Source organism: Triticum aestivum, chromosome 7A (assembly GCF_018294505.1).
Source record: "Triticum aestivum cultivar Chinese Spring chromosome 7A, IWGSC CS RefSeq v2.1, whole genome shotgun sequence".
Taxonomy (NCBI): Eukaryota; Viridiplantae; Streptophyta; class Magnoliopsida; order Poales; family Poaceae; genus Triticum; species Triticum aestivum.
Window position 1 is genome coordinate 319,038,661 of NC_057812.1, and position 26,780 is coordinate 319,065,440.

Here is a 26,780-nt window from a genome sequence, read left to right on the forward strand (position 1 = left end):
GTCAGAAATCATCATTGACTTAGACCGCTGGGTTATCTGTCGGGCCAGGGTCTCATCCGCTAACAGCTCACCCCGGGTCATGTAAGCCAAGAACGGTATTGTCCAATCTGGGATCACGTGAAGAGCCACCACCAACTGCGCCTCCGGGTCAGGAACGACTAGATCTTCTTCTGTAGGTAACTTAACAGACGGGTTATGCAAAACATCCAAAAAGGTGTTAGGTGGCACCGGCTTACGCTGAGATCCCAACCGGCTTAAAGCATCAGCCGCTTCATTCCTCCTACAGGTAATGTTCTCCACCTGATAACCTTTTAAATGCTCTGCAACAACATCAACTTCACGGCGATAAGCCGCCATGAGAGGATCTTTGGAATCCCACTTGCCTGACACCTGTTGAGCTACCAAATCTGAGTCGCCAAGACACCGGACCCGGCTCAGGCTCATCTCTTTAGCCATTCAAATACCATGGAGCAACGCTTCATATTCCGCTGCGTTGTTAGTGCAAGGAAACATCAGCCGCAACACATAACAAAATTTGTCACCTCAAGGGGAAGTTAAAACAACTCCAGCCCCCGAGCCTTCCAACTGTCTAGACCCATCAAAGTGAATAGTCCAATTTGTGTTGTCTGGTTTCTCCTCCGACATCTACATCTCTGTCCAGACATTAATAAAATGAACCAGTGCTCGAGACTTGATCGCAGTACGTGGCACATACTTCAACCCGTGGGACCCAAGCTCAATGGCCCACTTGGCGACTCGTCCAGTGGCTTCTCTATTTTGAATGATGTCTCCCAAAGGAGCAGAGCTAACCACAGTGATTGGGTGACCCTGAAAATAATGTTTGAGCTTCCGGCTCGCCATGAACACCCCATATATGAGCTTCTGCCAATGTGGATATCTTTGTTTGGATTCAATCAACACCTCATTGACGTAGTAAACCGGCCGTTGAACCGGATGTTCCTTGCCGACCTCCTTGCATTCCACCACAATTGCCACACTAACAGCTCGTGAGTTGGTGGCTACGTATAACAATAGCGGCTCTTTCTCAACTGGAGCAGCCAGGACTGGCGGCTCAGCAAGCTGTTTCTTCAGATCCTCAAAAGCAGAGTTCGCAGCATCGCTCCAAACAAAATCATCCGTTTTCTTCATCATTCGATACAAAGGCATCGCCTACTCCCCTAACCGGCTTATGAACCGGATCAAAGCCGTAACACGACCCGCCAGGCATTGAACGTCATTGATGCATGTTGGTTTGGCCAGGGATGTGATTGCCTTAATCTTCTCCAGGTTAGCTTCAATACCTCGGTTGGACACCAAAAAACCCAAGAGCTTGCCAGCTGGGACACCAAAAACACACTTGGCCGGATTAAGCATCATTTTGTAGACCCGAAGGTTATCAAAGGTCTCTTTCAGATCTGTGACCAAGGTTTCCTCTTTCCTAGATTTTACCACTATATCATCCACATAATCATGAACATTACGCCCAATCTGATTGTGAAGGTAATTCTGTATACACCGTTGATAAGTTGCCTGTGCACTCTTGAGCCCAAAGGGCATAGACACATAGCAGAAGGCTCCAAACGGAGTGATGAAAGCTATCTTCTCTTGGTCCTTGACTGACATCTTGATCTGATGATAACCTGAATAGGCATCCAAAAAACTCAAACGTGCGCAACCCGCCGTAGCATCAATGATCTGATCAATACGGGGGAGAGCGAAAGGGTCAGCCGGACAAGCCTTATTTAAATCGGTGTAATCCACACACATACGCCAGGTGCCGTTCTTTTTGAGTACAAGCACTGGGTTAGCTAACCACTCTGGGTGAAAGACTTCCATAATGAACTCGGCTGCCAAGAGCCGGGCCACCTGTTCTCCGATGGCCTTGTGCCTTTCCTCGTTGAATCGTTAGAGAAACTGCCTGACTGGCTTAAACTTTGGATCAATATTGAGAGTGTGCTCAGCGAGTTCTCTCGGGACACCCGGCATGTCAGAAGGTTTCCATGCAAAGATGTCCCGGTTCTCACGAATGAACTCGATGAGTGCGCTTTCCTATTTGGGATCCAAATTGGCACTGATGATGAATTGCTTGGATGAGTCGCCGGGCACAAAATCAACCGTCTTGGTGTCATCAACTGACTTGAATTTCAACACCGGTTCATGCTCCGTTGTTGGCTTCTTTAGAGACGTCATGTCTGCCGGGTAAACATTATCTTTATAAAACTTCACCTCCTCCGTTGCACAAACAGACTCAGCATCTGCAACATCTCCTTCATCACACTCCAGGGCTATTTTCTGGCTTCCATGTACTGTAATGGTGCCCTTATAACCCGACATCTTGAGCTGCAGATACACATAACACGGCCGAGCCATGAACTTGGCGTAAGCCGGCCGTCCAAACAAACCATGACATGGGTTTTTGATCTTAACCACCTCAAAAGTTAATTTCTCCGCTCTAGAATCATATTCATCCCCGAAGGCTACTTCCAGTTCAATCTTGCCAACTGGGTATGCTGATTTGCCAGGTACGACACCGTGAAAAACAGTATTAGATTGCTTAAGACTCTTATCAGTCAACCCCATCCGACGAAACGTATCATAGTAGAGGATGTTGATGCTACTACCGCCATCCATGAGCACTTTAGTGAATTTATATCCACCAACCTGAGGTGCTACTACCACGGCCAAGTGACCCAGATTGTCAACCCAGGGAGGATGATCCTCTCTGCTCCACACAATAGGTTGTTCTGACCACCGTAAGTAACACGGAATCGCTGGCTCCACGGCATTGACAACCCTGTTGTGAAGCTTTTGGTCCCGCTTGCACAAGCGAGTGGTAAACACATGATATTACCCACTATTCAACTATTTTGGGTTGCTCTGATATTCGGATTGCTGCTGATTACCTTGGCCAGGTTGTGGATTATAACCTCCTTGGTTACCCGCGTGTCCCTGACCGTGAACACTGCCTCCACCTGAGCCAGCGCCCGGGCCATGAAAGCCGCCTCTACCTGAACCGCCGCCAGGGCCGTGACTTCCATTGAATGCATTTGAATTCTTGAATGCCTTCATAATTGTACAGTCCTTCCACAGATGGGTGGCTGGCTTCTCCCGGGTGCCGTGTTTTGGACAAGGTTCATTCAATAGTTGCTCAAGGGTGGGACCTGACCTGCCCGACCGAGGGGGCTGCCTACCCTTGCGCCGTTGATTGTTGCCCTGCGCATTGGTGTTAGCCACAAATTCGTCAGCCTTACATTTATTACCTCCTTGATTTGCCGGGTTATGTTGGTGACCCTTGCCGTTGCCATTCTTCTTTCCCTTCCCTATCTTTTCTTCATCAGACACAGGGTCCTTGGTACTATCAGAGTTAGCATACTTGACGAGAGCCGCCATCAACTGGCCCATGTCATTGCAGTCACGTTTAAGCCGCCCAGCTTCTGCTTCAGAGCTTCAAAACAACAATTTTTCTCCAACATTAATGCTGCCGAGCCAGCATCCATCTTATCAGATGAATGAATTATCTCCTTGACCCGGCGCACCCAATGGGTTGTGGACTCCCTTCCTCTTGTTTACAATTAGTCAGGTCCACGATTGACATAGGTTGTTTGCATGTGTCTTTGAAGTTCTGAATGAACCGGGCGTTTAACTCCGCCCATGAGCCGATGGAATTGGGGGCAACCCTTTTAGCCAAGTACGAGCCCTTCCATCCAACATCATGGTGAAATATTTACCCATTGCCGCGTCGCTGACCTCCAACAGCTCCATGGCCATCTCATAACTCTCAATCCAGGCCCCAGGTTGCATGTCGGCCGTGTAATTAGGCACCTTACGAGGCCCCTTGAAGTCCTTTGGCAAATGCTCATTACGTATGGCAGGCACCAGGCAAGGTCACCTCCGGTTCTCGTGGCCACTCCTGCCTCAACTGAGGTTGTTGGATAAGCCGGAAAAGTCTAGTGAGCCGCCTGCTCCGCTACCAATTGAACCGCTCGCTCAGCCTCTTGTCGGATCCTCTCCTGATCCGCCAAGTTAAGGGCTCCAGCCTGTCCCGACTCATGCCTATGCGGCCGGTTGAGGCGTTGAACATTGCTCGACATGTGAGCTGAATCCATATGCCTACTGTAGCTTGGGCTCCGGTTCGGGCGAGGGGTTGAATGGATCCTGTCTCGACAGTAAGAGTACACATCCTGCTGCGCCGGAGCTGTTTGAAGAAGTTCTCTCACCCTTCGTGTTTTGATCACCGCCGGAGAGTCGCCCTCCATCGAGAGAGCCGCCAAACGAGCCGAAGCTACAATGAGGTTTTCCAAGGGATTGGAGAAGTGACCCGGCGGTGTTGGCACATAATGATGCGGAGCGGTGTGTACACAAGGTGGTTCCATGGTGCGCAGCTGAATCGGTGCCCCGGGTGTCGTGATCCAATTTGCCTCCGGCGGGTTACTTGCCCCGACCCCGAGTGTATGAAAAAGGTTCCTATAGGATCGAGTGTTAGAGGTAGACGTGACTGAGTTTTCTGGTGCCTTCTTCTCATGACCTTGTTTGACGCGTTCAGATCCACCGGAACCGGAAAGTCTCTGCCTAAAGCTATTGAGCATGAACGTCCAAAGCCGCCCGTTCCGCGGCCATCCTGACCTCTGATGTCTACTACACAACCTTCTTCTTGTAGACGTTGTTGGGCCTCCAAGTGCAGAGGTTTGTAGGACAGTAGAAAATTTCCCTCAAGTGGATGGCATAAGGTTTATCAATCCGTAGGAGCGTAGGATGAAGATGGTCTCTCTCAAGCAACCCTGCAACCAAATAACAATGAGTCTCTTGTGTCCCCAACACACCTAATACAATGGTAAATTGTATAGGTGCACTAGTTCGGCGAAGAGATGGTGATACAAGTGGTATATGGATGGTAGATAAAGGTATTTGTAATCTGAAATTATAAAAACAGCAGGTTAACTAATGGTAAAAGTGAGCGTAAACAGTATTTCAATGCTAGGAAATAAGGCCTAGGGTTCATACTTTCGCTAGTGTAAGTTCTCTCAACAATGATAACATAATTGGATCACATAACTATCCCTAAACATGCAACAAAGAATCACTCCAAAGTCACAAATAGCGGAGAACGAACGAAGATATTATGGTAGGGTACGAAACCACCTCAAAGTTATTCTTTCCAATCAATCTGTTGGGCTATTCCTATAAGTGTCACAAGCAGCCCTAGAGTTCGTACTAGAATAACACCTTAAGACACACATCAACCAAAACCCTAATGTCACCTAGATTGTAACGCCCTCGATGCGGCTATATCTCCCACGTGTCGAAGCACGACTTAGAGGCATAACCGCATTGAAAGCAATGTCGCAAGTGAGGTAATCTTCACACCACCCATGTAATACATAAGGGAAAGAGATACATAGTTGTCTTACAATCGCGACTTCACCCAATTACATGAATAAAGCATTACAACATCCAAATACAATCAAGGTCCGACTACGGAACCAAAATAAAAGAAGACTGCCCCAAATGCTACACAGATCCCCGATCGACCCCAACTAGGCTCCACTACTGATCAACTAGAACGAAACAACACAAAGGACAAGATCTTCATCGAGCTCCTCCTTGAGCTTGGTTGCATCACCTGCTCGGTTCAACGGCACCTGCAAACTGGTTTTGGAAGTATCTGTGAGTCACGGGGACTCAGCAATCTCGCACCTCACGATCAAAACTATTTAAGCTTAATAGGAAAGGCAAGGTAAAATATGTGGAGCTGCAGCAAGCGACTAGCATATATGGTGGCTACCTGTTCGCAAAAGAGAGCGAGAAGAGGAGGCAAAGCGCGAACGAGTAACTAGAGGACAACCTGCGCAAGCATTACTCCAACACCGTGTTCACTTCCCGGACTCCGCCGAGAAGAGACCATCACGGTAACTCACACTGTTGATTCATTTTAATTAAGTTAAGGTTCAAGTTATCTACAACCGGACATTAACAAATTCCCATCTGCCCATAACCGCGAGCATGACTTTCGAAAGTTCAAATCCCTGCAGGGGAGTCCCAACTTAGCCCATGACAAGCTCTCACGGTCAACGAAGGAATAGACCTTCTCCGGAGACATTCCGATCAGGCTCGGTATCCCGGTTCTACAAGACACTTCGACAAGTTAAAACCAATCCAGAAACACCGCTCGAATGTGCTGAGAAATCCCGATAGGAGCTGCACATATCTCGTTCTCAGGGCACACTCAAATGAGCCAGACGTCGGGTAGGCCAGCCCAGAGTTGCCCCTGGTAGCCCCGGACATCGCTCAGTTGGACCAACACTCAGAGGAGGGGTTCTCCGGCGAGGCGGGCGGCGACTCCGGCAATGGCAGCGGCCGGAGAAGATCGTAGGGCGGCGCACGGGGCCGGCGACGAGCCGTGGCGGCACGCGGAGCCGGCGACGAGCCGTGGCGGCTCGCGGTGCCAGGAAGAGGCCGGCGACGAGAGTAGGTGGCGGCGAGGAGAGGTCGCCGGTGGAGTGGCGCAGCGGCGCAGCGAGCGGGTCCGGCGACCGCGGGTGACATGGCGGCGGTCGGCGCGCGGCGATGTGCGGGCGGCACGGCGAGCGAGAAGGGCGGCGGCGCGGCTTGGGCTTGAAGGGCCAAATCTGGGTCCGCGGGCCTGGCTCGGTGGGAGGGGAGCCGGCGGGCCAGGTGGCGCGCCGTGAGTGGCTCGGGGCGGCGGCGCAGGTGACGTGGCGAGCGTTGATTGGTTGGAGCGACGTGGCAGCGGGCGGCGGACATGTCCGGCTCGGCGCGGACGTGTCCGGCGGCGCGAGGAGGATGATGGTTAGGGTTCATCCGCGAATTTCGGGAGGGGAACATCTATTTATAGGTAGAGGGAGATAGGAGAGTCCAAATGAGGTGTGGTTTGCGGCCACGTGATCGTGATCGAACGACCGAGATGATGAAGGAGGTTTAGGTGGGTTTTCGGCCACTTTGGAGGGGTGTTGGGCTGCAACACACACGAGGCCTTTTCGGTCCCTCGGTTAACCGTTGGAGCATCAAACGAAGTCCAAATGGTACGAAACTTGACAGGCGGTCTACCGGTAGTAAACCAAGGCCGCTTGGCAAGTCTCGGTCCAATCCGGAAATGTTTAATCCCCACACACGAGAAGAAGGTAGAAATCACCACCGGAGAAGAACGGAGCGCCGGAATGCAAAACGGACAACGGGGAAAATGCTCGGATGCATGAGACGAACATGTATGCAAATGAAATGCACATGATGACATGATATGCAATGCATGACACGCAAGCAATGACAAGGCAACAACAGCCAATAACTGGACGACACCTGGCACATCGGTCACGGGGTGTTACAACACTCCACCACTACGAGAGGATCTCGTCCCGAGATCTAGAATGGCACCGGAGGGAAAATAAAAGAGAAAGAGAAGAGGTAAAACTAAGTTGCTCCTTTGACAAACGAGTGAAACCAAAGAACCTTGAAAAGGTTAAGCAATTTCGAGAAAAGAATACAACGGAGATGAACGAAGTTGAAAACACCCCGTTAGGAAAGAGGAGCAAGGAAGAACAAATTCGGACAACACTCCGGTTGAAACGGAAGTCAAAAACTTGATAAAATGAAAAGAACTTGAGCAAAAGGGCACAACACTCCGGTTAGATGGATAAGCACAGGAAAGAACATGATCTTAGATGAAACGAGATGATGGTTGAAGAAAACAACGATCTTAGATGAAACGAGATGATGGTTGAAGAAAACAACATCGCAATGCCTCCGGAACAAAAGTAAGAATGGAATGGGATGAACGAAGGAAAACAAGATCTCGAGGTAGCACGCTTACAACAAATGCTAGAACGGAGTTGTTGGAAAACCCACAACGAAAAGAATAAGCTTGATATGGTCTTATGGAATACATCTCGAATTATGAGGTGACAACCTACCACTCACGGAAAATGAATTGGATTGATATGAACAAATTGGCGAGAAAGTATATCGCACCGGAAAGGATAAATGAAGAAATTGGATCATTGATAAACACCATGAGAGCGGCAATCCTTAAAGGAAAGATTTAGGTGAAATATAACCCAAGATAATTCCAATGAAGAAAAATGATGGATTTAAAATATCTCATCCTTGACAACATGTGAATCATGAAACATGAACTCAAATTATCAAGAATGGCATAATACCACCTCCAATAATATGATAGAAAGAATGCGCTCCGGATTACAATATGAAGAAAGCTTGAGTTTCTTAGAAAAGAATCTTGATGAACACTTCAAGAAGAAATTAAATCCTTTATGAACCAACATGTAGAACCTTCGTGAAGAACTCCGGTAACAAAAGAATAAAAGAAAGAGGAATTGAAAACATAAGGTTAATCCTTGCAATGATTTAGATGAATCTCCGTGATAATTAGAGCTTGGAACTCCGTGAAAGAAAAGATAAAGCATCTCGAACTGAGAAAATGATATGATGAACCACTCCGGAAAAAGAATTAATCACTTGGATGGGACAAGAATAAGAATTATATTATGCTTATCCTTCACCAATTTAAATTAACGACAAGCAACGGATCGCATATGACTTATTCTCGTAGAAAGGATTAAGATAGATATGGCGCAAACATGACAAGGTCCTCAACGATCCACCGGTAGAATTTGAAAAGCACGAATGCATAGATATGATACACAAAGGAAGAAAACTCTTGAACAAGCCACCGTAAGAATTGAAAAAGAACGAATAAAACATAAAGAAACACCGGGAAGAATTAGAAAATACACGAAGATGCTTGATAGGATTTAGATACATGAGAACGAAGAGATCGCAAGCCGATTAAAGATCACTTGCACGAAGCACCAATAAAATTGGAGAATGATAGCTGAAAGCTAAGAATGAATAATCCCGAAATGATGACCTCCAGATAACCAAACTGAGAAGATTCTTGAATTGCTCCGGATAGGTGAAAAGAATTCTCACAATCAAACAATTCTGAGAGGATGGCAACAAGCTAGAATCACGAATCTTGAAGAGAATGGAGCAAGATTAAAGAGAAACACTTCTTCGGTCTTCAAAATTCCGAGAATGACGACGAGAAACACCACCATGAATTATTTAGACACTCCGGAAGAATCAAAACGAAGGGGTTGAGCCAACAATGCAAATAATTTGGAAGATCTTGGAGAAGACATTTGACTGATGATAAATCATTCTTACGTCAAACTTCAAAAAGAATTTAGGATAGCTCCGGGAAAAATAAGAAGAGTCAGGTAAGATCCTGGGAAAAGACCTGTGGGTTAGGCCCACTCAAAAGATACACCATAGAACGATTTGAAGGAGAGATTGTACCGGTTGAATTAAAAATCTAGAATGAGAGAACGTCCTCAAAGATATGTTTGAACGGATCTTGAATGAAAAGACGAGCCTTCAGAGATATCTTCAGCACTCCGGAACAATTGAATAGCGAGAAGTGAATGATTAAGAATTGCACCGGCATGAGAAAGCATTGAAACGAGGAAAGGATATGATCCACAAAGTTAGAATTGAATCCACCGGAGAAGAAACAAATTAAGGATGATGACCTTGAGGCTCCGTTAAAATCTTCATGAGAATCACCGGATAAGAACAATGACGGAAAATGATGGAGAGGCTTCGCATCAATAAGATGGATACTTGATTAAGAATTCTGAATCCTTGAAGAAAAAGGGTGGGAGGGTGGGAAAAAACAAAGGCAACTTGGGAAGGATGAAACAAACACCGTTGAGAAAAGCTGAGATTAGATCTTGCGGATGTTGAAAACGATCGGGTACACTTGAAGAGAAACACACCGGTGAAAAGGATTGATAAGACGATCTTGATGATCAAGAAGGATTGGTATCCACATCGGAGTATGAGAACACCATTTGGAGAAGGTATGGAATCAACACTTGACATTGAAGCAACTTGAATACCACAATTCAAAACATAAACAAAGGATTGGCTTGCAGAATAAGCCGGAACAAACATATGATAGAGATTTCGTCCAAAATTTTCGTGGTGGGGCCTACACGGGCTCGATCGTACAGCACCATCATGTACAAGGCAGTGCACATGACATACGAAGCGTCCCTGAGTCGGCATAGCCAAGGACTCTTTAAGACACAACGAGACCAGTGTAAAACCAACCGTGAATAGGTGGACCACTAGGCGTCGAACCCCAATTTCGTATCATACATCTGTTGGAAAGAAATCCTAGGAGCTACTTGAATTCCCACCTATGAAACTCCCGAACCTTTCCGGTTATGCAATCAGGTGTTGGGGATACAGGGGAAGCATAATATCTCACCCAAACTAGCAAATCCTACATCCAGCTGTATCCATCCTTCAACACATAACCAAGAAACCTTCGGAAATCATCTACCTCAACCTTCGAAAAGCATCCGTTATACGAGTTATGGCAATACTCCCGAACTCCTGCCCCAGTACTGGGTGGCGTCGAGGTTATCTCACCAACAACTGCATAAAAGAGATTTTCGATGTCGGCGAACTAAACTCAGGTATTCCAGAACTGCAACGATAAAATTATGACGACAACACCTCAGAGCTCAACTCCCTGGGACACTTCCACAAAACCCCTGACAGGAGGCACCAAGACAATGTTCTCGTCATAAAACCATCGGAACGATTCCAAGATACCCGCGTGATCCTAATTTTTTTTGTGAAATTTGGGAAGAGAAGAGTCAAAACTCTACGTCAGGATGCCTTACCAGAGCGATGAGGAGACTGGGAAGTAAAAAAGAATTCCTAAACTCTCCGATAAATAATTCCTAAATGACTCGAAACATTTTTCCAGACACAACTCGGCCGCTAAAACGATCAAGCAATGGGGCTCCTAAGGTCAGGGAAGGCTCTGATCACCTAGATTGTAACGCCCTCGATGTGGCTATATCTCCCACATGTCAAAGCACGACTTAGAGGCATAACCGCATTGAAAGCAATGTCGCAAGTGAGGTAATCTTCACACCACCCATGTAATACATAAGGGAAAGAGATACACAGTTGGCTTACAATCGCCACTTCACCCAATTACATGAATAAAGCATTACAACATCCAAATACAATCAAGGTCCGACTACGGAACCAAAATAAAAGAAGACTACCCCAAATGCTACAGAGATCCCCGATCGACCCCAACTGGGCTCCACTACTGATCAACTAGAACGAAACAACATAAAGGACAAGATCTTCATCGAGCTCCTCCTTGAGCTTGGTTGCGTCACCTGCTCGGTTCAACGGCACCTGCAAACTGGTTTTGGAAGTATCTGTGAGTCACGGGGACTCAACAATCTTGCACCCTCGCGATCAAAACTATTTAAGCTTAATAGGAAATGCAAGGTAAACTATGTGGAGCTGCAGCAAGCGACTAGCATATATGGTGGCTATCTTGTTCGCAAAAGAGAGCGAGAAGAGGAGGCAAAGCGTGAACGAGTAACTAGAGGACAACCTGCGCAAGCATTACTCCAACACCGTGTTCACTTCCCGGACTCCGCCGAGAAGAGACCATCACGGTAACTCACACCGTTGATTCATTTTAATTAAGTTAAGGTTCAAGTTATCTACAACCGGACATTAACAAATTCCCATCTGCCCATAACCGCGGGCACGAATTTCGAAAGTTCAAATCCCTGTAGGGGAGTCCCAACTTAGCCCATGACAATATCTCATGGTCAATGAAGGAATAGACCTTCTCCCGAGACATTCCGATCAGGCTCGGTATCCCGGTTCTACAAGACACTTCGACAAGTTAAAACCAATCCAGCAACACCACCCGAAAGTGCCGACAAATCCCGATAGGAGCTGCACATATCTCGTTCTCAGGGCACACTCAGATGAGCCAGACGTCGGGTAGGCCAGCCCAGAGTTGCCCCTTGTAGCCCCGGACATCGCTCAGTTGGACCAACACTCAGAGGAGCACTGGCCCGGGGGTTTAAAATAAAGATGACCCTTGGGCGCGTGACCCCCAAGGGAAAAGAAAAGGCTAGGTGGTGAATGGTAAGAACAATGTTGGGCATTGCTCGAAGAGTTTTACTCAAGGTGAACTATCAAGGGGTTCCCATTATTACCCAACCGCGTAAGGAACGCAAAATCCGGGAACATAACACCGATATGACGGAAACTAGGGCGGCAAGAGTGGAACAAAACACTAGGCATAAGGCCGAGCCTTCCACCCTTTACCAAGTATATAGATGCATTAATTAAATAGGATATATAGTGATATCCCAACAAGTAAACATGTTCCAACAAGGAACAACATCTCCATGTTCCCACAAGGAACAAACTTCACTCTTCACCTGCAACTAACAACGCTATAAGAGGGGCTGAGCAAAGCGGTAACATAGCCAAACAACGGTTTGCTAGGATAAGGTGGGTTAGAGGCTTGGTTTCAACAATATGGGAGGCATGATAAGCAAGTGGTAGGTATCGCAACATAGGCATAGCGAAAGAGCGAGCAACTAAGCAAGCAAAGATAGAAGTGATTTCGAGGGTATGGTCATCTTGCCTGAAATTCCGCAAGGAAGAAGAACGAGTCCACGAAGAAGACAAATGGACGTAGACGAATGGGTCCTCACAAACGCGACATTACCGGAACCAACACGAAGAAGCAAACACCGGAAAGAAGCACACAACATAGTAAACAACCAACACATGAACATGGTATGATATGCGAGATGCGGTATGCGATGCATATGCATGATTTGCAAGGGAATGCATGAACCTGGCCTCAACTTGGAAATCCAAGTGTGCCACTGGAATGATGAGATGAAATCGCTTGAAAACAATATAAAGATCACCGGAATCGGAGTTACGTTTTGGAAATGGCAAGCAATGCAAATATGACACCGGTCTGCGATATACAGCAAGTAGCCATCTAAATGCAACAAGATGAACATGCTACAACACTCAAACATGGCAACAAAATACATGGCAAGGATCCACTCATGATGCTTAACAAAAGACTAGCACTGAGCTACGGCCAATTCATCCATTAACAGGTTCAACCAAGCATGGCAAAAATGCAAACGGTAAACATATTTCAGACTTAGTGAAATTAACACTTGTCTGGAATTTCAGATCAGATAGCACACTTCGGAGCATGAAAACTATATGCTACAGGGTCTGAACATGGCAAAGTAAAGCATGGCATAGAGTTACTCAAAAAGCTTAACAAAAGTCCCTTAGTGACCTTGAGCCAAAAGGGATCAGAAAATACAATTGCAAGCATGTGAACATGGCAAAAACATAATCAGTTCTCAGACTTAGTGAAAACTGGAGCATGCTGAAACAGATATCAAGTAGGCATGTTTATGAGCTCGATGCACTCACTACATAGAAAGTCATGACAATCTAAGCATACACCTATCAAGAATACACAAAATGCAAGCTAGACATGGCAAGAACAATAACATAGCATGCACGGATCAACTACAACATCCTTGGCAAAATCGCTAACAAGTAGACAATCTGCCCAGATTCACGAAATAACAAAAGTAGAGCTCGATTAACTCAAGCTAGGGTGCTCCATAATTGCAAACAAAGACATGGATGGATAGAGCACTACAATATTAACAAATCATCCTTACTGATCATCCTCAAAAGAGGCACGGAACACTAGGAAACAACATGAACATATGGCAATATGAGATAAACAGATCAAGGACTTAGTGGAATTGCTAAGTCCCTGAAATCAGCATTAACGAATGCACCACTTTGCAAGCTTGTGCTAGTCACCACACACATCACAAAAATACATGGGCTGCACCTCTGGAAAGATGGCAAAACCCTTACCAAAACATGTGTAGAGCACCTGGGCATATCACGCACACAACAATCATGGCAAAAATGACAAATATCTAATTGGTGCAGCAGATCTGACAATTATCTCAATTAGCACTCTTCCAATAGCATTTCAGGAATCAAGATGAACTCAATTGAAAATGATGCAATGAGATGAAATGATGTGCTCTCTGAGGCGAACATTTTGATATGCTATATGCATGAATCGGAGCTATGGATGCAAAGTTACGACGCGATGAACATGGGCATATGGATCTGGGAAATCTCGGGGACTTAGTGAAATTTATACCTCCGGAGAAAGTCAACCCGGGACGGAGACGAGCGGGACGGAGGGATCCGGATCTGGACGGGGCGTTTGGATCGGGGAGTGGTGGATCTTGTCCATCCTCTCCGGACCCGGCGAGGAGGGGTTCTCCGGCGAGGCGGGCGGCGACTCCGGCAATGGCAGTGGCCAGAGAAGATCGCAGGGCGGCGCGCGGGGCCGACGACGAGCCGTGGCGGCACGCGGAGCCGGCGACGAGCCATGGCGGCTCGCGGTGCGAGGAAGAGGCCGGCGACGAGAGTAGGTGGCGGCGAGGAGAGGTCGCCGGTGGAGTGGCGCGGCGGCGCAGCGAGCGGGTCCGGCGACCGCGGGCGACATGGCGGCGGTCGGCGCGCGGCAATGCACGTGCAACGCGGCGAGCGAGAAGGGCGGCAGCGCGGCTTGGGCCCGGAGGGCCAGATCCGGGTCCGCGGGCCTGGCTCGGTGGGAGGGGAGCCGGCGGGCCAGGTGGCGCGCCGTGAGTGGCTCGGGGCGGCGGCGCAGGTGACGTGGCGAGCGTTGATTGGTTGGAGCGACGTGGCAGCGGGCGGCGGACATGTCCGGCTCGGCGCGGACATGTCCGGCGGCGCGAGGAGGATGATGGTTAGGGTTCATCCGCGAATTTCGGGAGGGGAACATCTATTTATAGGTAGAGGGAGATAGGAGAGTCCAAATGAGGTGCGGTTTGCGGCCACGCGATCGTGATCGAACGACCGAGATGATGAAGGAGGTTTAGGTGGGTTTTCTGCCACTTTGGAGGGGTGTTGGGCTGCAACACACACGAGGCCTTTTCGGTCCCTCAGTTAACCGTTGGAGCATCAAACGAAGTCCAAATGGTACGAAACTTGACAGGCGGTCTACCGGTAGTAAACCAAGGCCGCTTGGCAAGTCTCGGTCCAATCCGGAAATGTTTAATCCCCACACACGAGAAGAAGGTAGAAATGACCACCGGAGAAGAACGGAGCGCCGGAATGCAAAACGGACAACGGGGAAAATGCTCGGATGCATGAGACGAACATGTATGCAAATGAAACGCACATGATGACATGATATGCAATGCATGACATGCAAGCAATGACAAGGCAACAACAGCCAATAACTGGACGACACCTGGCACATCGGTCACGGGGTGTTACAACACTCCACCACTATGAGAGGATCTCGTCCCGAGATCTAGAATGGCACCGGAGGGAGAATAGAAGAGAAAGAGAAGAGGTAAAACTAAGTTGCTCCTTTGACAAACGAGTGAAACCAAAGAACCTTGAAAAGGTTAAGCCATTTCGAGAAAACAATATAACAGAGATGAACAAAGTTGAAAACACCCCGTTAGGAAAGAGGAGCAAGGAAGAACAAATTTGGACAACACTCCGGTTGAAACGGAAGTCAAAAACTTGATAAAATGAAAAGAACTTGAGAAAAAGGGCACAACACTCCGGTTAGATGGATAAGCACAGGAAAGAACATGATCTTAGATGAAACGAGATGATGGTTGAAGAAAACAACATCGCAATGCCTCCGGAACAAAAGTAAGAATGGAATGGGATGAACGAAGGAAAACAAGATCTCGAGGTAGCACGCTTACAACAAATGCTAGAACGGAGTTGTTGGAAAACCCACAACGAAAAGAATAAGCTTGATATGGTCTTATGGAATACATCTCGAATTATGAGGTGACAACCTACCACTCACGGAAAATGAATTGGATTGATATGAACAAATTGGCGAGAAAGTATATCGCACCGGAAAGGATAAATGAAGAAATTGGATCATTGATAAACACCATGAGAGCGGCAATCCTTAAAGGAAAGATTTAGGTGAAATATAACCCAAGATAATTCCAATGAAGAAAAATGATGGATTTAAAATATCTCATCCTTGACAGCATGTGAATCATGAAACATGAACTCAAATTATCAAGAATGGCATAATACCACCTCCAATAATATGATAGAAAGAATGCGCTCCGGATTACAATATGAAGAAAGCTTGAGTTTCTTAGAAAAGAATCTTGATGAACACTTCAAGAAGAAATTAAATCCTTTATGAACCAACATGTAGAACCTTCGTGAAGAACTCCGGTAACAAAAGAATAAAAGAAAGAGGAATTGAAAACATAAGGTTAATCCTTGCAATGATTTAGATGAATCTCCGTGATAATTAGAGCTTGGAACTCCGTGAAAGAAAAGATAAAGCATCTCGAACTGAGAAAATGATATGATGAACCACTCCGGAAAAAGAATTAATCACTTGGATGGGACAAGAATAAGAATTATATTATGCTTATCCTTCACCAATTTAAATTGACGACAAGCAACGGATCACATATGACTTATTCTCATAGAAAGGATTAAGATAGATATGGGGCAAACATGACAAGGTCCTCAACGATCCACCGGTAGAATTTGAAAAGCACGAATGCATAGATATGATACACGAAGGAAGAAAACTCTTGAACAAGCCACCGTAAGAACTGAAAAAGAACGAATAAAACATAAAGAAACACCGGGAAGAATTAGCAAATACACGAAGATGCTTGATAGGATTTAGATACATGAGAACGAAGAGATCGCGAGCCGATTAAAGATCACTTGCACGAAGCACCAATAAAATTGGAGAATGATAGCTGAAAGCTGAGAATGAATAATCCCGAAATGATGGCCTCCAGATAACCAAACTGAGAAGATTCTTGAATTGCTCCGGATAGGTGAAAAGAATTCTCACAATCAAACAATTATGAGAGGATGGCAACAAGCTAGAATCACGAATCTTGAAGAGAATGGAGCAAGATTAAAGAGAAACACTTCTTCGGTCTTCAAAATTCCGAGAATGACGACGAGAAACACCACCATGAATTATTTAGACACTCCGGAAGAATCAAAACGAAGGGGTTGAGCCAACAATGCAAATAATTTGGAAGATCTTGGAGAAGACATTTGACTGATGATAAATCATTCTTATGTCAAACTTCAAAAAGAATTTAGGATAGCTCCGGGAAAAATAAGAAGATTTAGGTAAGATCCTGGGAAAAGACCTGTGGGTTAGGGCCCACTCAAAAGATACACCATAGAACAATTTGAAGGAGAGATTGCACCAGTTGAATAAAAAATCTAGAATGAGAGAACGTCCTCGAAGATATGTTTGAACGGATCTTGAATGAAAAGACGAGCCTTCAGAGATATGTTCAGCACTCCGGAACAATTGAATAGCGAGAAGTGAATGATTAAGAATTGCACTGGCATGAGAAAGCATTGAAACAAGGAAAGGATATGATCAACAAAGTTAGAATTGAATCCACCGGAGAAGAAACAAATTAAGGATGATGACCTTGAGGCTCCGTTAAAATCTTCATGAGAATCACCGGATAAGAACAATGACGGAAAATGATGGAGAGGCTTCGCATCAATAAGATGGATACTTGATTAAGAATTCTGAACCCTTGAAGAAAAACGGTGGGAGGGTGGGAAAAAACAAAGGCAACTTGGGAAGGATGAAACAAACACCGTTGAGAAAAGCTGAGATTAGATCTTGCGGATGTTGAAAACGATCGGATACACTTGAAGAGAAACACACTGGTGAAAAAGATTGATAAGACGATCTTGATGATCAAGAAGGATTGGTATCCACATCGGAGTATGAGAACACCATTTGGGGAAGGTATGGAATCAACACTTGACATTGAAGCAACTTGAATACCACAACTCAAGACATAAACAAAGGATTGGCTTGCAGAATAAGCCGGAACAAACATATGATAGAGATTTCGTCCAAAATTTTCGTGGTGGGGCCTACACGGGCTCGATCGTACAGCACCATCATGTACAAGGCAGTGCACATGACATACGAAGCGTCCCTGAGTCGGCATAGCCAAGGACTCTTTAAGACACAACGAGACCAGTGTAAAACCAACCGTGAATAGGTGGACCACTAGGCGTCGAACCCCAATTTCGTATCATACATCTGTTGGAAAGAAATCCTAGGAGCTACTTGAATTCCCACCTATGAAACTCCCGAACCTTTCCGGTTATGCAATCAGGTGTTGGGGATACAGGGGAAGCATAATATCTCACCCAAACTAGCAAATCCTACATCCAGCTGTATCCATCCTTCAACACATAACCAAGAAACCTTCGGAAATCATCTACCTCAACCTTCGAAAAGCATCCGTTATACGAGTTATGGCAATACTCCCGAACTCCCGCCCCAGTACTGGGTGGCGTCGAGGTTATCTCACCAACAACTGCATAAAAGAGATCTTCGATGTCTGCGAACTAAACTCAGGTATTCCAGAACTGCAACGATAAAATTATGACGACAACACCTCAGAGCTCAACTCCCCGGGACACTTCCACAAAACCCCTGACAGGAGGCACCAAGACAATGTTCTCGTCATAAAACCATCGGAACGATTCCAAGATACCCGCGTGATCCTAATTTTTTTTTGTGAAATTTGGGAAGAGAAGAGTCAAAACTCTACGTCAGGATGCCTTACCAGAGCGTTGAGGAGACTGGGAAGTAAAAAGAATTCCTAAACTCTCCGATAAATAATTCCTAAATGACTCGAAACATTTTTCCATACACAACTCGGCCGCTAAAACGATCAAGCAATGGGGCTCCTAAGGTCGGGGAAGGCTCTGATGACCTAGATTGTAACGCCCTCGATGCGGCTATATCTCCCACGTGTCAAAGCACGACTTAGAGGCATAACCGCATTGAAAGCAATGTCGCAAGTGAGTTAATCTTCACACCACCCATGTAATACATAAGGGAAAGAGATACATAGTTGGCTTACAATCGCCACTTCACCCAATTACATGAATAAAGCATTACAACATCCAAACATAATCAAGGTCCGACTACGGAACCAAAATAAAAGAAGACTACCCCAAATGCTACACAGATCCCTGATCGACCCCAACTGGGCTCCACTACTGATCAACTAGAACGAAACAACACAAAGGACAAGATCTTCATCGAGCTCCTCCTTGAGCTTGGTTGCGTCACCTTCTCGGTTCAACGGCACATGCAAACTGGTTTTGGAAGTAGCTGTGAGTCACGGGGACTCAGCAATCTTGCACCCTCGCGATCAAAACTATTTAAGCTTAATAGGAAATGCAAGGTAAAATATGTGGAGCTGCAGCAAGCGACTAGCATATATGGTGGCTATCCTGTTCGCAAAAGAGAGCGAGAAGAGGAGGCAAAGCGCGAACGAGTAACTAGAGGACAACCTGCGCAAGCATTACTCCAACACCGTGTTCACTTCCCGGACTCCGCCGAGAAGAGACCATCACGGTAACTCACACTGTTGATTCATTTTAATTAAGTTAAGGTTCAAGTTATCTACAACCGGACATTAACAAATTCCCATCTGCCCATAACCGCGGGCACGACTTTCGAAAGTTCAAATCCCTGTAGGGGAGTCCCAATTTAGCCCATGACAATCTCTCACGGTCAATGAAGGAATAGACCTTCTCCCGAGACATTCCGATCAGGATCGGTATCCCCGTTCTACAAGACACTTCGACAAGTTAAAACCAATCCAGCAACACCACCCGAATGTGCCGACAAATCCCGATAGGAGCTGCACATATCTCGTTCTCAGGGCACACTCAGATGAGCCAGACGTCGGGTAGGCCAGCCCAGAGTTGCCCATGGTAGCCCCGGACATTGCTCGGTTGGACCAACACTCAGAGGAGCACTGGCCCGGGGGTTTAAAATAAAGATGACCCTTGGGCGCGCGACCCCCAAGGGAAAAGAAAAGGCTAGGTGGCGAATGGTAAGAACAATGTTGGGCATTGCTGGAAGAGTTTTACTCAAGGCGAACTGTCAAGGGGTTCCCATTATTACCCAACCGCGTAAGGAACGCAAAATCCGGGAACATAACACCGATATGACGGAAACTAGGGCGGCAAGAGTGGAACAAAACACTAGGCATAAGGCCGAGCCTTCCACCCTTTACCAAGTATATAGATGCATTAATTAAATAAGATATATAGTGATATCCCAACAAGTAAACATGTTCCAACAAGGAACAACATCTCCATGTTCCCATAAGGAACAAACTTCACTCTTCACCTGCAACTAACAACGCTATAAGAGGGGATGAGCAAAGCGGTAACATAGCCAAACAATGGTTTGCTAGGACAAGGTAGGTTAGAGGCTTGGTTTCAACAATATGGGAGGCATGATAAGCAAGTGGTAGGTATCGCAACATAGGCATAGCGAAAGAGCGAGCAACTAAGCAAGCAAAGATAGAAGTGATTTCGAGGGTATGGTCATCTTGCCTGAAATTCCGCAAGGTAGAAGAATGAGTCCATGAAGAAGACAAACGGACGTAGACGAACGGGTCCTCACAAACGCGACGTTACCGGAACCAACACGAAGAAGCAAACACCGGAAAGAAGCACACAACATAGTAAACAACCAACACATGAACATGGTATGATATGCGAGATGCGGTATGCGATGCATATGCATGATTTGCAAGGGAATGCATGAACCTGGCCTCAACTTGGAAACCAAGTGTGCCACTGGAATGATGAGATGAAATCGCTTGAAAACGATATAAAGATCACCAGAATCGGAGTTACGTTTTGGAAATGGCAAGCAATGCAAATATGACACCGGTCTGCGATATACAGCAAGTAGCCATCTAAATGCAACAAGATGAACATGCTACAGCACTCAAACATGGCAACAAAATACATGGCAGGGATCCACTCATGATGCTTAACAAAAGACTAGCACTGAGCTATGGCCAATTCATCCATTAACAGGTTCAAACAAGCATGGCAAAAATGCAAACGGTAAACAGATTTCAGACTTAGTGAAATAAACACTTGTCCGGAATTTCAGATCAGATAGCACACTTCGGAGCATGAAAACTATATGCAACAGGGTCTGAACATGGCAAAGTAAAGCATGGCATGGAGTTACTCAAAAAGCTTAACAAAAGTCCCTTAGTGACCTTGAGCCAAAAGGGATCAGAAAATACAATTGCAAGCATGTGAACATGGCAAAAACATAATCAGTTCTCAGACTTGGTGAAAACTGGAGCATGCTGAAACAGATATCAAGTAGGCATGTTTACGAGCTCGATGCACTCACTACAGAGAAAGTCATGATAATCTAAGCATACACCTATCAAGAATACACAAAATGCAAGCTAGACATGGCAAGAACAATAACATAGCATGCACGGATCAACTACAACATCCTTGGCAAAATCGCTAACAAATAGACAATCTGCCCAGATTCACAAAATAACAAAAGTAGAGCTCGATTAACTCAAGCTAGGGTGCTCCATAATTGCAAACAAAGACATGGATGGATAGAGCACTACAAGATTAACAAATCATCCATACTGATCATCCTCAAAAGAGGCACGGAACACTAGGAAACAACATGAACATATGGCAATATGAGATAAACAGATCAAGGACTTAGTGGAATTGCTAAGTCCCTGAAATCAACATTAACGAATGCACCACTTTGCAAGCTTGTGCTAGTCACCACACACATCACAAAAATACATGGGCTGCACCTCTGGAAAGATGGCAAAACCCTTAACAAAACATGTGTAGAGCACCTGGGCATATCACGCACACAACAATCATGGCAAAAATGACAAATATCTAATTGGTGCAGCAGATCTGACAATTATCTCAATTAGCACTCTTCCAATAGCATTTCAGGCATCAAGATGAACTCAATTGAAAATGATGCAATGAGATGAAATGATGTGCTCTCTGAGGCGAACATTTTGATATGCCATATGCATGAACCGGAGCTACGGATGCAAAGTTACGACGCGATGAACATGGGCATATGGATCTGGGAAATATCAGGGACTTAGTGAAATTTATACCTCCGGAGAAAGTCAACCCGGGACGGAGACGAGCGGGATGGAGGGATCCGGATCTGGACGGGGCGTTTGGATCGGGGAGTGGTGGATCTTGTCCATCCTCTCCGGATCCGGCGAGGAGGGGTTCTCCGGCGAGGCGGGCGGCGACTCCGGCAATGGCAGCGGCCGGAGAAGATCGCAGGGCGGCGCGCCGGGCCGGCGACGAGCCGTGGGGAACGCGGAGCCGGCGACGAGCCGTGGCGGCTCGCGGTGCCAGGAAGAGGCCGGCGACGAGAGTAGGTGGCGGCGAGGAGAGGTCGCCGGTGGAGTGGCGCGGCGGCGCAGCGAGCGGGTCCGGCGACCGCGGGCGACATGGCGGCGGTCGGCGCACGGCGATGCACGGGTGGCGCGGCGAGCGAGAAGGGCGGCGGCGCGGCTTGGGCCCGGAGGGCCAGATTTGGGTCCGTGGGCCTGGCGCGGTGGGAGGGGAGCCAGCGGGCCAGGTGGTGCGCCGTGAGTGGCTCGGGGTGGCGGCGCAGGAGACATGGCGAGCGTTGATTGGTTGGAGCAACGTGGTAGCGGGCGGCGGACATGTCCGGCTCAACGCGGACGTGTCCGGAGGAGTTAGGAGAGTCCAAATGAGGTGCGGTTTGCGGCCACGCGATCGTGATCGAATGACCGAGATGATGAAGGAGGTTTAGGTGGGTTTTCGGCCACTTTGGAGGGGTGTTGGGCTGCAACACACACGAGGCCTTTTCGGTCCCTCGGTTAACCGTTGGAGCATCAAACGAAGTCCAAATGGTACGAAACTTGACAGGCGGTCTACGGTAGTAAACCAAGGCCGCTTGGCAAGTCTCGGTCCAATCCGGAAAAGTTTAATCCCCACACACGAGAAGAAGGTAGAAATGACCACCGGAGGAGAACGGAGCATCGGAATGCAAAACGGACAACGGGGAAAATGCTCGGATGCATGAGACGAACATGTATGCAAATGAAATGCACATGATGACATGATATGAAATGCATGACATGCAAGCAATGACAAGGCAACAACAGCGAATAACTGGACGACACCTGGCACATCGGTCACGGGGCGTTACATAGATACCCCAATGTCACATCAAGTATCCGTGGGTATGCTTATACTATATGCGTCACACAATCTCAGATTCATCTATTCAACCAACACAAAAGACCTCAAAGAGTGCCCCAAAGTTTCTACTGGAGAATCACGACGAAAACATGTGCCAACCCCTATGCATAGGTTCATGGGCGGAACCCGCAAGTTGATCACCAAAACATACATCAAGTGAATCACGTGGTATCCCATTGTCACCACAGATACGCACGGCAAGACATACATCAAGTGTTCTCAAATCTTTAAAGACTCAATCCAATAAGATTACTTCAAAGGGGAAACTTAATTCATTACAAGAGAGTAGAGGGGGGAAGAAAAATCATAGGATCCAAATATAATAGCAAAGCTCGCGATACATCAAGATCGTATCATCTCAAGAACACGAGAGAGAGAGAGAGATCAAACACATAGCTACTGGTACATACCCTCAGCCCCGAGGGAGAACTACTCCCTCCTCGTCATGGAGAGCACCAGGATGATGAAGATGGCCACCGGAGAAGGATTGCCCCTCTGGCAGGGTGCCGGAACGGGTCTAGATTGACTTTCGGTGGCGACGGACGCTTCTGGCGGCGGAACTCCCGATCTATTGTGCCCACGGATGTTTTTAGGGTATATGGAGATATATAGGCAGAAGAAGTACGCCAGGGTGGGCCACGAGGGGCTCACGAGGGTGGAGGGGGCGCCCAGGGGGTGGGCGCCCCCCTGCCTTGTGACCTCCTCGCGGGTCCCCCGACGTGCACTCCAAGTCTTCTGGGCTTCTTTCCTTCCAAAAATGAATTCCATGAAGTTTTAGGTCAATTGGACTCCGTTTGATTTTCCTTTTCGTCGAATCCCTAAAACAGGGTAAAAACAGAAACTGGCACTGGGCTCTGGGTTAATAGGTTAGTCCCAAAAATGATATAAAAGTGTATAATAAATCCCATAAACATTCAAAATAGTAGATATTATAGCATGGAGCAATAAAAAATTATAGATACATTGGAGACGTATCAGCATCCCCAAGCTTAATTCCTGCTCGTCCTCGAGTAGGTAAATGATAAAAACAGAATTTTTGATGCAGAGAGCTACTTGGCATAATTTCATTGTGATTCTTCTTAATTGTGGTATGGATATTCAGATCCATAAGATTCAAGACAAAAGTTCGTATTGACATAGAAAAAAGAATACTTCAAGCATACTAACTAAGCAATTATGTCTTCTCAAAATAACATGGCCAAAGAAAGTTATCCCTACAAAATCATATAGTCTGGCTATGCACCATCTTCACCACAAAAAATATTTAAATCATGCACAACCCCGATGACAAGCCAAGCAATTGTTTCATACTTTTGATGTTCTCAAACTTTTTCAATCTTCACGCAATACATGAGCGTGAGCCATGGACATAGCACTATAGGTGGAATAGAATGGTGGTTGTGGAGAAGACAAAAAGGGAGAAGATAGTCTCACATCAACTAGGCGTTTCAACGGGCTATGGAGATGCCCATCAATAGATACAATGTGAGTGAGTAGGGATTTCCATGCAACGGATGCACTAGAGCTATAAATTTATGAAAGCTCAAAAGAAACTAAGTGGGTGTGCATCTAACTTGCATGCTCACGAAGACCTAGGGCATTTTGAGGAAGCCCACCATTGGAATATACAAGCCAAGTTCTATAATGAAAGATTCCCACTAGTATATGAGAGTGACAACATAGGAGACTCTCTATCATGAAGATCATGGTGCTACGTTGAAGCACAAGTGTGGTAAAAGGATAGTAGCATTGCCCCTTCTCTCTTTTTCTCTCTTTTTTTATTTGGGCCTTCTCTTTTTTATGGCCTCTTTTTTTGGCTTCTTTGGACTCTTTTATTTATTTATTTTCATCCGGAGTCTCATCCTGACTTGTGGGGGAATCATAGTATCCATCATCCTTTCCTCACTGGGACAATGCTCTAATAATGATGATCATCACACTTTTATTTTCTTACAACTCAAGAATTACAACTCGATACGTAGAACAAGATATGACTCTATATGAATGCCTCCGGCGGTGTACCGGGATGTGCAATGATGCATGAGTGACATGTATGAAAGAATTATGAATGGTGGCTTTGCCAGAAATACGATGTCAACTACATGATCATGCAAAGAAGTATGACAATGATGGAGCGTGTCATGATAAACAGAACGGTGGAAAGTTGCATGGCAATATATCTCGGAATGGCTATGGAAATGCCATAATAGGTAGGTATGGTGGCTTTTTTGAGGAAGGTATATGGTGGGTGTATGATACCAGCGAAAGGTGTGCGGTATTAGAGAGGCTAGCAAAGGTGGAAGGGTGAGAGTGCGTATAATCCATGGACTCAACATTAGTCATAAAGAACTCATATACTTATTGCAAAAATCTACAAGTTATCGAAACAAAGTATTACGCGCATGCTCCTAGGGCGATAGATTGGTAGGAAAAAACCATCGGTCGTCCCCGACCGCCACTCATAAGGAAGGCAATCAATAAATAAATCATGCTCCGACTTCATCACATAACGGTTCACCATACGTGCATGCTACGGGAATCACAAACTTCAACACAAGTATTTCTCAAATTCACAACTACTCAACTAGCATGACTCTAATATTACCATCCTCATATCTCAAAACAATCATCAAGTATCAAACTTCTCTTATTATTCAACACACTCATAAGAGAATTTTATTATTCTTGAATACCTAGCATATTAGGATTTTAAGCAAATTACCATGCTATTTAAGACTCTCAAAATAATTTAAGTGAAGCATGAGAGTTCATCTATTTCTTCAAAATAAAACTACCACCATGCTCTAAAAGATATAAGTGAAGCACTAGAGCAAATGACAAACTACTCCGAAAGATATAAGTGAAGATCAATGAGTAATCGAATAATTGTGCAACTATGTGAAGACTCTCCCATTCAATAATTTCAGACCTTGATACTTTATTCAAACAGCAAGCAAAACTAAATAAAATGATGCTCCAAGAAAAACACATATCATGTGGCGAATAAAAATATAGCTCCAAGTAAAGTTACCGATGAACGAAGATGAAGGAGGGGATGCCTTCCGCGGCATCCCCAAGCATAGGCTCTTGGTTGTCCTTGAATATTACTTTGGGGTGCCTTGGGCATCCCCAATCTTAGGCTCTTTCCACTCCTTATTCCATAGTCCATCGAATCCTTACCCAAAACTTGAAAACTTCACAACACAAAACTTAACAGAAAACTCGTGAGCTCCGTTAGTATAAGAAAACAAAAGACCACTTCAAGGTACTGTAATGAACTCATTCTTTATTTATATTGGTGTTACATCTACTGTATTCTAACTTCTCTATGGTTTATAAACTATTTTACTAGCCATAGATTCATCAAAATAAGCAAACAACAAATCGAAAACAGAATCTGTCAAAAACAGAACAGTCTATAGTAATCTGGATCAAATGTATACTTCTGGAACTCATAAAATTTTCAAATAAATTACTGGGACTGAGGAATTTATCTATTAATCATCTGAAAAAATAATTAACTAAATAGCACCCTCCAAATAAAAATGGCAGCAATTCTCGTGATAGCTAAAATTTCTGTTTTTGACAGCATGATCAACAAGACTTTCCCCAAGTCTTCCCAAAGGTTCTACTTGGCACAAACACTAATTAAACACATAAAACCACAT